This window comes from Triticum aestivum, chromosome 2A (assembly GCF_018294505.1).
Source record: "Triticum aestivum cultivar Chinese Spring chromosome 2A, IWGSC CS RefSeq v2.1, whole genome shotgun sequence".
Classification (NCBI taxonomy): Eukaryota; Viridiplantae; Streptophyta; class Magnoliopsida; order Poales; family Poaceae; genus Triticum; species Triticum aestivum.
Genome location: NC_057797.1, coordinates 249,670,778 through 249,684,751, shown reverse-complemented (window position 1 = coordinate 249,684,751; position 13,974 = coordinate 249,670,778).

Sequence of the window (13,974 nt, the reverse complement as noted above, 5' to 3'; positions counted from 1 at the left end):
TGCGGATCGAAGACGAGCAATCGCTTCTTTCGTAGCAGCTTCTATGGCAAGGTGTGGGGTTGGCATAGATTTCCCCACGAAGGAAACTTCCGTTGGATCTTGATTGGAGTCTACGGGAGGGATGTGTACTGCTGCCCAATATTCCGAGGTGGATGGGGTGATCCTTGATTTGAACAACTCGTACTGAGGTGGCTGGGTAGAACCCATGGTACTGCGGGTAAAATCCCACAATATTTTGACAAAGCTACCTGGGGTTGCATCTGGGGTTCTCAGATGAATGTTGGGGCTCGGCATGACAGGAAAAAGTGTGAGTGTGGTGCACAAAGTGAGGGTTGCTGGGTAAGGTCACAAGGTGGCCTTTATATAGCAATGGAGCCAGATCGTTTTACCGTGGTGAAAGGTAATAAATTTGCCAGCTTAGCTCCAAAGGTCGGGTCAATGTCAGAGATACACATATCTCATAAAGAGACGTGTTACTGTGGTCGTCGTCGGGTTGGTTTTGGTAGTTGTGCCCGGAAAATGTGCAACTATGCGCTGACCAAATATGCAAGGCTACTATTAAAATAGAGGCACAACGACAGGCTGCGTTAATATACACGGTCGCATGATTACAACGCGAGGATACACTGAGACTCGGTACTACTCGTACGGCTTAGTCTACCTCGTTTATGTCTAAACGGGCGTGCCTGGTGGATGTCGAGGCTTCTCCATGTGTCTCACTGCCGGGATTAGTTGGAGATGGCGGAGGAACGACAGGGTAGGGGTAGCGATGATGACCATCGCGGGGATTGTTGGCGACAACCCCGTTGGAGTGCGCTCCCAAAAGGCGACGAAGCACTTCTGGGGTCATCAAAGCATCTCGGCTGATGGCTGGAGCTGATCTCGGGGTCTCGATCGGTTGTCCAAACAGCACGACTGGGTTGTCGGTGTTGGGCTCGTTTTGTTCTCTCGCCGCGGCTCGACGAACCAGCTCTCCACGAGCTGTGATCAGATCAATAGTGATCTGGTCGAACAGTGCCTCTAGTGCACTTACATAGCGCACTAGGTGCAACAATGCGGGGTCTGTCTCATGATCTCCGTTGGCAACTTGGGGTGGTCTACCATACCCTTCACGTCTGGGGTAGTAGTGGAACGAGCGACAGTTAACTCTGGGCGACAAGTGCCTGAGATGAACTATAGCCTCTCGAGCCGCTAGTTGTATGGCTTGTGGCTCAAAGGAAGTTGTTCTTCCGGTGAACCTGTAGGGGCGTTCGGGTGCTATACCCCTACCGTAGATGTGTACAGTGGCCCAGAATTGACGGTCTTCACCGCTCATGGGTCTTTGGTACACAACAAATTCTGGTGGCTCTTCTAACGCATAGGCACGATGGGTGAGGTTTGCGAGTATGGTCACAAAACCTCCAAGGTTGGTTGTTGTGGTTTCATTGTGCACGACAGGGCCAGGCATTGTGGCTCGGTTTGGGGTAGAGGCTGTGCGGTGCTGTGTTGGGACTAGCGTGCCCTTTTTATAGGAAAAAGGGGGCGGAGTCTTCCTTCGCACGCTTGCGAGAAAGGACTATTTAGGGGCCGGTCACTGGCGCATGAGTGACAGGTTAGGTTGATAGGTTGCGCACCGACTACCAAAAAGGTGTTGGGTCACTGTGTGGCTATCTTGCACGAGAAGCTTGGCTGGGGTTTGGCTAAGGTCTAGTGGGTTGGTTTGCCTAAGTTTATTGACCTGGCTAAGATAGGATTAGCCAATGGTCAGCCTGGCTCTGATACCAAGTCTGTCACGACCGGGTTTTCTGGATATAAATTTCCAGAAAAGACCGTCGTGCTCATCAGCCCCAGGATTACTGTTAGCTGATGAGGCTCCAACTTGATACAGAAATTCCAAGCAAAATACAAAATATGTAGTACAAGACCATTCTGGCCTGTGAGTACAACAAATGGTTTCTAGTGGTTGATGGCGGAAGCGGTTTGTGAAACATCAGTGACTATGGGACTCCATTTTCCACGGGAATAGCTGACCAGGTTAACTCCTATCTTCGCAAGGCTGCTATCTCCATTGTGTGGGTTCCGGGGCTGGCATCGCGTCGCTCCTCTCCGAGCAAGAAAATCTGGCCAAGACAATAACCAGGGACAAGCCAGTGAGTACTATGAATGTACTCGCAAACATCATGAACACATGTATAATATAACAATGATGTGCTAAAAATATTTTATGCTCATGACGTCAGTCACAAATGATCAATGAAACTCTGATGCGTGCAAGCAAGTTATTTATAAAAATGCAATAACATGGTGGTATTAAAATTTATGAAACAAATAACAAGCAATGCCACAGTCGGGCGTCTTAGCGACACCACATAAAGGGCTTTAAAAGAAATGCCACAGTCGGGCGTTTGAGCGACACCACATAAAGGGCTTTAAAAGAAATGCCACAGTCGGGCGTCTGAGCGACACCACATAAAGGGCTTTAAAAGAAATGCCACAGTCGGGCGTCTGAGCGACACCACATAAAGGGCTTTAAAAGAAATGCCACAGTCGGGCGTCTGAGCGACAGCACATAAAGGGCTTTAAAAGAAATGCCACAGTCGGGCGTCTGAGCGACACCACATAAAGGGCTTTAAAATAAAAAATCTTAGTGAATATCCCGGAGGTAGAACCATCCCAGAGATACTCGATAATAACAATAATATCACGGGTTAGTCAACAATAATAATAATCATAGTTATCACAAGTCACGAGTAGTAATTCCATTTCTGGTTAACCGTTTCACATCCGAAGACCGACACTAAGACCGACACCTGACCCATCCCAGACTATAATCCTTAACCATGGACATGGCTATTCGAATAGGTTTATTCTCTGCAGAGGGTGTACTCTTTACCCACGAGTAACGGATTTCTTTAGTCCATCGGGACTAATTCCGTCTACGGTCTTTTTGTTGAAAACCACCTAACTTGCACACACCAGCTTAACTCACACGTGTCTGGAATCACCCACGACACCTGTTAAGCAAACTCTAAGTGGGAGGCTACAACCTCGCGTAGCATGGGATCAAATTTATATCGCACGCTCTAAGGGTGGCCTCCCCTCTCGGTCCCAACAGGAAACACCCATGCCCCCGGACCAGGTGGCCTACCTACCAGCTACAACCGGTATCCTCCACCATGGCCTCTCTGTACGGTGTGTGCTAGAAAGAGGTTGACAACTTACTGAACAGTACTCTACTTGCTGCAGAGATGAGTGGTAGTACAAAACAAGTATGGGGGTTACTGGAACAAGACTCGATCTACGGTCGTCTCAGGAGGTTTTAAGTATTCCCTGCATGATTAGCATGACGAATATATTTCAACCAACAGAGTCACCGCTCATATCACCTTGCCATGCCATACCAGACATAACCGGCCCGACGGAGACCAGCCACGAACTCATGCCTACCCAAGGCAGAGGTTTTCCTGGGTTCCTGCCAGTATGCATGCAAGGCACATGAGGGTGGTTATCATCACAAGTGTGTCCATTTCCAACAGCATGGAAATCAATAACATGCACCCATGCATATGATCATATCACATGAAATAACAAGTTTCTCCAAAGTGAGGTGATGTTATGAACGTGTCATCGAACACACAAAAATATTAGGCTGGGGTTCAGAATGCTTGCCTTCAATGTGTGGAAAGGCAGGGTGCACTCCAAAACTTGAAACATTTCTTCTCTCTTCAAAAATCCTATTTTAGCAATATAAAAGAATTAACACACAAAATAAAAACAGCAGCAAAAGTTTTTCTGAATTTTTTTCAAATAAATCTTAAAATAAACTAGGTGAAATTTGAGAGAGGTAGGAAAAAGAATCATTTCATTTGGACTTATATTTAAAAAGTTATAGCCAGTCAAAGATTTGGTCAAATATGTTTTTAAAATAAAACAGAAAAGAAAACGTTTCAAACGAGATTACGCTTTCGGTGCAGAGGAGGCGTACTTGAGGATTTACGCCTCCAGTTAACCACGTGGACCGGCGCTGGGTCTCTGACGGTGGGCCCGCCTGGCCCACTGGTCAGGTTTGACCAGTCGCCCGCGTCGTCTCCCTCCTCTGCCCGAGTGGAGCGGGGCTCCGGTGATCATTGCCGGCGAACGGTGGCTCCATTCGGGAAGCTGAGGCCACCAGTGGATTCAGGGGGCCGAGGTGGTCACTCCGGTAGTCGTAGGGTCGTCGGGGGTGGAGGAAATCGCCGGCGGCGAGCTCCGTGGCGGAGGGAAGCTTGGGTGGCGGAGTGAAAATTCTCCCGCAATGAGCCCCGATCGAAATCGAGTAGAGGGAAAGGTTCACGGAAGGATGAGGAACTCTTGGTGGAGAGAACGGAGAGGGGAGGTACTGGAGGTGCCGGATTGGCCGGGGCGGTGGCGGCGGCAGGAGTTGCCGGAGATGGGGAAGAAGACCTCCCCGGTTCGATTGGCTGCCATAGGAGAACTAGGGGAGCATTCTAAGGTTGCGTGTGTGCCCAGGGAAACTCGGGGGCCTCCTTTTATAGCTCGTCGAGGTCGGTTCTGCGGCGGCCGTGGATAAGCCCTCCGGCGAACCGCCTCTCTGTAGCCAGGGCGACGTGGCGGCGACGAGCGCTAGTGGACACACTCGCGGATGAGCACGCGCTGTTCCAGGGGCCAGGTGGCGAGCGGAGGAAGGTTCGGCGGCGCCGACATGGGCAGAGGCTGTCGGGCGGCGGCGGCGGCTAGCGCTTGGCCTGCCGGGCGCGGCGAGGGGCGGCTTGGCGCGTAGCTGTGAGAAGGGGAGCGCGTGGCGTGATGCCGCGGAGCGAGCCAAAACCGTGGGGCCAGCGTGTCGGCTCGGCACATGGGTCGTGCAATACGCGAGCTCTGGGCGCGTCCCGTGCATGCACTGAGTGTGCTCGACGAAATGCCAGAGCATGCTAGAGGTCGCGGTTGAGGCTGGGGGTTAACAGGTCTAGGTTTGGGCTTGCAAGGAGATCAGTGGACAAGCTGGTTTGGTCAGGGGATCAGGTTCACAGTGCAAACCAAAAATTCATGCCAAAACAGATCCTGCCCATAAGGTGTTTGGCAAAATGCCAAGGGCACTTAGGCAAGTCTTGGAGTGGTCAAAAACTCCAGATGGAAGTCTCTTTAGATGTACAAGAGGGTGGTGGGGTTAGTTGGTCAAATGCAGCAACTTGTTAGTGCAAGTTTTACAAAACTACAATTCTGGTCAGGAATTAAATAGCATTATTTCATGAACCAAAAATGATCCAAAAGGTGCATGCTCCTGGACTTAAGGGTTTAACATGGGGGACTACAAGTAGGAGAAATAATCATGGATATAGGAGCAACTAAAATGGTGGTTGCTGTACAAATCCTCAAATTGGACCAGAATGGAAAAGAGGTTGATTCACTCAAAATTTTCAAAGAACAACCCTGGGTTTTTGCACAAAGTGGAATAATATGCTCCTACTGACCTCCCCTAATTTTGGTAGAAGTTTTAAAGAAATATTTAAATGCGTTGCAGTGAAAAATTGCTCTCTGGGCCAAAGAAGAAAATTGGGTGTAGAGCTCAAAATATGAAATGAATTAAATATATTTTTGCATAAAAGTGATTTAAAAACATCACATGACATCTCCAAATTTTGGTTGGAATTTTAAGTGAATTTATCAAATGGTTGTAGTTCAAATAAGGCCATTTAACCTTGAAAATCCATTCTTCAAGAAAATAAAGATCAAGCAATTAAATTAGTTAATTAGTTATATTAAATAAGGGAAAGTTTCTCTTGAGAGATTAAACAAGTCCAATAACATATTTGAAAAGTAATTTTTTTCTTTGGGAAAAACTCATCATCACAGGGAAGGAAATGATTTAAAAAAATCAAAATCAAAAAGGAGCTCAGATATCCAAAGTTTTAATCCCTGGAAAAAAAAATTAATTCATTAAAACAAGGCCAAATTTTTGGGGTGTCACAGTAGTTCTTCTCGTTGGGCTTCAACTGGCGAGAGGTATAAGCCACAACTTTTTTCTCTTGCAACAACACTGCACCAAGACCTTGAAGAGAGGTATCGCAGAAGACCTCGAACGGTTTGGATTCATTAGGAGGAGTCAGAATTGGAGCAGTGATCAATTTCTCTTTCAAAGTGTTGAAAGTGATGTCACATTCCAGAGACCAAATGTACTTGACGTCCTTCTGGAGAAGGTTTGAAAGAGGCTTCGCGATCTTTGAAAAGTTCTCAGCGAACCTTCGATAATAGCTTGCGAGACCAAGGAAGCTGCGGAGTTGCTTCACGTTCTGAGGTGGTTCCCAATTCTCAATTGCAGACACCTTCTCAGGATTCAACTCTATGCCCTTGGCAGAGATGATATGCCCAAGATAGAGAACCTCATCGAGCCAAAACTCGCACTTTGAGAACTTGGCGTAGAACTGCTGTTCCCTGAGCTTATCGAGCACCAAACGCAAGTGCTTGGCATGATCTTCCTTGTTCTTCGAAAAGACCAGAATGTCATCGAGATAGACCAAGATAAAGTCATTTGTGTAGGCGTTGAAGATGAAGTTCATCATGCGAGAGAAATTCGGAGGAGCGTTGACGAGGCCAAAAGACATGACAGTGTATTCATATGAACCATAGCTTGTTCTGAAAGCCGTTTTTGGAATATCTTGCTCACGGATTCGAATCTAGTGATAGCCCATACGGAGATCAAGCTTGGAGAATACTTGGGCACCTTTGAGTTGTTCGAACAGCTCATTGATGATAGGAAGTGGGTACTTGTTCTTGATAGTCTTCTTGTTCAATGGACGGTAGTCAACACAAAGTCGGTCCATTCCATCCTTCTTCTTCACAAAAAGAACTCCACAACCCTATGAAGAAGAACTAGGTCGGATGAGACCCATTAGCTCTTGAATATCGAATTGCTTCTTCAGCTCCTTCAACTCTTCAGGTCCGAGCTTGTAAGGACGTTTGCAAACAGGTTCCGTGCTAGGCTCAAGATCGATGACGAATTCAACTGGCCGGTGCGGAGGCATTCCTGGAAGCTCTTCTGGAAAGACGTCTTGATATTCGCAAATGACTGGAATTTGAGAGATGGCATCTAGTTCACCCTTCTTATTGAGAGAAAACAGACCGATTGTATTATCCTGAGCGGCAAACACAATTACATCCTCAGACGAATGAGTCAATTGAATCTGCCTGGCTGCACAATCAAGCTGAGCCTTGTGCTTAGAAAGCCAGTCCATTCCAAGAATAAGATCAATATCCGAGTTACCAAGGACCATTGGAGAAGCCAGAAATTTGAAATCACCCATCATGATAGAAATATCCGGAATCTCGTAGTTTGCGAGCAAACATTTACCCTGTGAGACCACTGCTAACGGTTTATGCAAAACTTGAGAAGACAACTCATGCTTAGATGCAAAAGGTCTCGAGATGAAACAATGCGATGCACTAGTGTCAAAAAGTACTTATGCAGGAACATCATTAACAGGAAGGTTACCCATGATGACATCTAACGAGTCCTCTAGCTGAGCTGCATTCATCAAGTTGACCTTGGCGTGCTTGGGGTTATGCTTGACCACAACTGTACTTGTCGATCTCACAGGAGGAGGAGGAGGGAGACGCCTCTGATTGAAGCATTTGTTAGCATAGTGACCCTTCTGTTGGCACTTGTTGCACGTGACCTCTGAAAGCGGACGGTGATATGGAGCACTTGATCTTGGAGCTTGAGACGAAGTCTTGTTCTGAAAGCCAGGGTTGGGTGGGTGGGAAGATCCACTGCCACCTTTGCTCTTCTGCTTATAAGGCTGACGGAATGGAGGTGGAGGAAGCCAATACTTCTGCTGCTTAGCCACTTGACTTGAGGAAGAAGGAGTAGCATCTCTGACTCGCTTCTTGGAAGCATCGCACTTCATTTGAGCAGCCTCTTGCTTCAATGCCATGTTGTAAAACTCATCGTACCTCCTGGGCTCAAAGAGGACAAGAGCTAGCTGGATTTCTTCTCTGAGACCACCCCTGAACTGGTATATCATGCTCTTCTCGTCAGGGACGTCCTGCTTAGCAAAACGGGCGAGCTTCTGAAACGTCTTGTTGTAGTCATAGACAGACATAGAGCCTTGCTTCAGGTTGCGGAATTCCTCACACTTGCTTTCAACCACGCTCTGAGGAATATGATGAGCTTTGAAGTCTTGACGGAATTCATCCCAGGTAATCACACGGCCTCCTCTGGAATCTTTGTACTGCTGAAACCATTCTGCAGCTTGGTCTTTGAGTTGGAAGGAAGCAAACTTGACAAAGTCCTTAGGCCTGACATTACTGCACTTGAAATGCTTGCACAAGTCCACGAGCCAATCATCAGCGTCAGTTGCCTCAACGCAATTGTTGAAAGTCTTTGGTTGGTTAGCAAGGAACTGGTTGAGTGTAGCAAAGTGAATCTGATTGTTGCCTTGGTTCACTTGGTTGCGCTCTTGAAGAAGTTGCATGATCAGCTACGTGTTTGCATTGGTAGCGGCTATCAGAGCTTGCCATGCCTCCGGAGGAGGGGGTGGTGGTGGCGGATCAGCATTCGGAGTCGTGCGCGTTGGAGGAGCCATCCTGAAGAGGTTGACATCCATTAGCACATTGATAGACAATTATTGAAGCTTAACCAAACGGGTTGAAATTGCAACATATAGTCTTCACATCCGAACAAAATGAACGAATGCATTCCAATTGAAATGGTCACATATCCATAAATTGAGAAGCCACTTAGAATTGGTGTAGAAGAATAAAATCAACAAGGTACGGAACAAGAACGAATACTCGGTAAGGATCACCCAATCTCAAACCAAATATCCGTGGAAGAAGAACTAGAGCTACAAGAATTCCCACCTATGAAACTCCCGAACCTTTCCGGTTATGCAATCAGGTGTTGGGGATACAGGGGAAGCATAATATCTCACCCAAATCTAGCAAATCCTACATCCAGCTGTATCCATCCTTCAACACATAACCGAGAAAAACTTCGGAAATCGTCTACCTCAACCTTCGAAAAGCATCTGTTATACAAGTTATGGCAATACTCCCATACTCCCGCCCCAGTACTGGGTGGCGTCGAGGTTATCTCACCAACAACTGCATAAAAGACATTTTCGATGTCGGTGAAACTAAACTCAGGTATTCCAGAACTGCAATGATAAAATTGTGACGACAACACCTCGGAGCTCAACTCCCCAGGACACTGCCACAACCCCTAAATGACAGGAGGCACCAAGAACAATGTTCTCATCACAAATCCATCGGAACGATTCCAAGATACCCGCGTGATCCTAAATTTTTTAGTGAAATTTGAGAAGAGAAGAGTCAAAACTCTACGTCAAGATGCCTTACCAGAGCGATGAAGGGACTGGGGAGTAAAAAGAATTCCTAAACTCTCCGATATATAATTCCTAAATGACTCAAAACATTTTTCTAGACTCAACAATGTCAGCTAATTCGATCAAGCAGGGGGGGCTCCTAAGGTCGGGGAAGGCTCTGATTACCAACTTGTAACGCCCTCGATGCGGCTATATCTCCTACGTGTCGGAGCACGACTTAGAGGCATAACCGCATTGAAAGCAATGTCGCAAGTAAGGTAATCTTCACAACAACCCATGTAAATAGATAATAAGGGGAAAGGTACATAGTTGGCTTACACTTGCCACGTCACACAAAGTACATAAATAGCATTACAATCATCCAATACACTCATGGTCCGGCTACGGTACCAAAATAAAAGATCAACCCCAACATGTGACACGGTCCCGATCGCCCCAACTGGGCACCACTACTGATCATCAGGGAAAGACACATAGTAATGACGTGAGTCTTCGTCGAACTCCCACTTGAGCTCAAGCGCATCATCTGGAACGGAGTCATCGGGCCCTGCATCTGGATTGGAAGTAATCTGTGAGTCACGGGGACTCAGCAATCTCGCACCCTCGCGATCAAGACTATTTAAGCTTATAGGTAAGGTAAGGTAATATGTGAAGCTGCAACAAGCGGCTAGCATATATGGTGGCTAACCTGTTCGCAAAAGAGAGCGAGAAGAGAAGGTGAAGCCGAACGAGAAACTATACAACAACCTACGATAAACATTACTCCAACACCGTGTTCACTTCCCGGAATCCGCCGAGAAGAGACCATCACGGTTACACACGCAGTTGATTCATTTTAATTAAGTTAAGGTTCATGTTATCTACAATCAGACATTAACAACTTCCCATCTTCCCATAACCGCGGGCACCGCTTTCGAAACTTCAAATCCCTGCAAGTTGTTCCCAACTTAGCCCATCACAAGCTCTCACGATCAACGAAGGATATACCTTCTCCCGAGACATTCCGATCAGACTCGGTATCCTGGTTCTATAAGACAACTTCGACAAGGTAAAACAAATCTAGCAACACCGCCCAAATGTGCCAACAAATCCCGATAGGAGCTTCACATATCTCGTTCTCAGGGTACACTCAGATGAGACTAGCTACGAGTAAAACCAAACCTCAAGTTTCCCCGAGGTGGCCCCGCAGGCAGCTCAGTCGGACCAACACTCAGAGGAGCACTGGCCCAGGGGGGTTAAATAAATATGACCCTCGGGCTCCTGAAACCCAAGGGAAAAAGAGGCTAGGTGGCAAATGGTAAAACCAAGGTTGGGCATTGCTGGAGGAGTTTTATTCAAAGTGAACTATTAAGGGGTTCCCATTATCACCCAACCACGTAAGGAACGCAAAAATTCGGGAACATAACACCGATATGACGAAAACTAGGGCGGCAAGAGTGGAACAAAACACTAGGCAAAAAGGCCGAGCCTTCCACCCTTTACCAAGTATATAGATGCATTAAGATAACAAGATAACATAATGATATCCCAACAATAAACAATGTTCCAACAAGGAATGATCTCCAAACTTCACCTGCAACTAGCAACCCTATAAGAGGGGCTGAGCAAAGCGGTAACATAGCCAATCAATGGTTTTCTAGGACAAGGTGGGTTAGAGGTTTGACATGGCAATCTGGGAGGCATGATAAGAAAGTGGTAGGCATCGTAGCATGGGCATAGCAAAAGAGCAAGCAGCTAGCAAGCAAAGATAGAAGTTATTTCGAGGGTATGATCATCTTGCCTGCAATGTTGTCAGAGTTGACTTGGTCCCCGTAAGCAAACTCAATGGGCTCCTCGTTAGCAAACTCATCTCCCGGCTCTACCCAAACAAGACAAATAAGCAAACACAATCAACCACGTGCAAAGCTCAAACAACATGATGCGAACATGGTATGCTATGCGGGATGCGATATGTGATGCATATGCAAGAGTTGACAAGGAATGATTGAACCTAGCCTCAACTTGGAAATCCAAGAGTGACACTGGAAAGGTGAGATGATTTCGGTTGAAATCGACTTAAAGATCACCGGAATCAGATGCACGGTTTGGAAATGGCAAGCAAAACAAATATGGCACCGGTCTGCGATAAACAACAAGTAGCCATCTAAATACATCAAGATAGACATGCTACAGCACTCAAACATGGCAACAAAATACATGGCAGGGATCCATTCATGAATCTTAACAAAAGATGAACATTGAGCTACGGCCAATTCATCCACTAACAGGTTCAAACAAGCATGGCAAAAGTGCAAGTGATAAACAGGTTTCAGACTTAGTGAAATTAACACAAGTCTAGAATTTAACATCAGGTAGCACACTTTGGAGCATGAAAACTATATGCTACAGGAACTTAAAATGACGAATCAAGGCATGAGATGAAGCTACTCAAAGCACTTAACAAAAGTCCCATAGTTACATTGAGCCAAAAGGGAACAGAAAATACAATTGCAAGCATGTGAACATGGCAAAAACATAATCAGGTTACAGACTTAGTGAAAAACTGGAGCATGCTCGATGCACTCAACAAAAGAGCGAGGCATGACAATCTAAGCATACACCCATCAAGAATACATATCATATAAGCTAGTAATGGCAAGAACAACCACATAGCATGCACGGATCAACAACATCCTCGGCAAAATCGCTAACGAGTCAACAATCTGCCAGGATTCACGAAATAGCAAAAGTAGAGCTTGATTGACTCAAGATAGGGTGCTCCATAATTCCAAACAAAGGCATGGATGGATAGAACACCACAATATTAGCACATCATCCTAACTGATCATCCTCAAAAGAGGCACTGATCACTAGGAAACAACATGAACATATGGCATATTGATAAAATCAGATCAAGGACTTAGAGAAATTCTAAGTCCCTGAAATCAGCATTAACGAATGCACTACTTTGCAAGCTTGTGCTAGTCACCACACATATCACAAAAATACATGGTAAGCACCTCTGTAAAGATGGCATGGCATATAACAAAACTCATGTATAACTCAGGATCATATCATGCACACAATAATCATGGCAAAAATGACAAATAGCTATTCGATGCAGCAGATCTGACAATTATCTCAAATAGCTCTCTTCCAACAGCATTTCGGGCATCAAGATGAGCTCAAATGTAAATGATGCAATGAGATGAAATGATGTACTCTCAAAGGCGAACATTTTGATATGGTACATGCGCAAATAGGAATTATGGGTACAAAGTTACGGCATGACGAAAAACGCAAAATAACTAGGGTTTCAGGGAGAAAGTCAACCGAGTCTAGATCTTAGATCCAGATCGCATGGAAACCGAGGCCGCCGGAGTTACTGTAGCTGCCGGAGTTCGAGGTCACCGGAGGAAGGTAAGCCGGATCCGGGGCAAGGGGCTCGCCGGAGAGGGCCGGTGTGGTGGAGGCCGGTGCGGTCGCCGGAGCTCGGTCGCCGGCGAGGACGACGAGGAGGACGGAGGCGGGACGGCTCAGCTGCGGCGGAGCTGCTCCGGCCAGCGAGGTTCGGCGCGGTGGCGGCGGGGTTCGGCGCCGGCATGGGGGAAGAAGGGCGGCGCGCGGGCGGAGATGATCGGCGCGGGGCGCGGCCGGTGGCGCAGTGGAGAGGGCCGGCCGTGGGCTTCCGTGGGCCGCGGCCGCGGCGGGCGCCGGTTGCCACGTGCCGGCTCCCGGTTGGCGGCGGTGGAGGAAGCGGACGTGTCCGGCAGCTGGATTTTTGTCCGGCATGCGAGGAGAGGGGGGGGGCTAGGGTTTTCCCGGGAATTTTGGGGAGGAACTATATATAGGCATAGAGGGAGCTAGGAGAGTCCAAACGAGGTGCGGTTTTCGGCCACGCGATCGTGATCGAACACTCTAGATGATGGAGAGGGGTTTGGTGGGTTTTGGGCCAAATTGTAAGGGTGTTGGGCTGCAACACACATGAGGCCTTCTCGGTCCCTCGGTTAACCGTTGGAGTATCAAACGAAGTACAAATGGTACGAAACTTGACAGGCGGTCAACCGGTAGTAAACCAAGGCTGCTTGGCAAGTCTCGGTCCAATCCAGAAATGTTTAACCCCCACACACGAAAAGAGGTAGAAAGGACCACCGGAGGAGATAGGAGCGCCGGAATGCAAAACGGACAATGGGGAAAATGCTCAGATGCATGAGACGAACATGTATGCAAATGCAATGCACATGATGACATGATATGAGATGCATGACAAAGGCAACAACACATGGAGACAAAAACCCGAACCCGAGGAAATAAAATAACTTAGCGTCGGAAACGGCAAGAGTTGGAGTACATATTAGGTAAATTACATCCGAGGTGTTACAATAGCATCCCCAAGCTTGGGCCTTTTCATATCATAAGCATAATCACTCTCATCATTAATAGTATGGATAGCACCAATATTATAACAACTAATATCATCACAATGAGTATTAGGAGCACCATCATTTGAGAGGGATGCCTTTTTACCTTTTCTTCTCCGTCTTTTCTTTTTCTTCTCCACATCGTGTGTGGGTTTAAGCCTCTTTGTGGAGCTCCTTATTAATGAGATTGGTTGAATAGAAGGCTCCTCCTCGTTACCTGATTCATCATAAGAAATAATAGGAGGTTATTG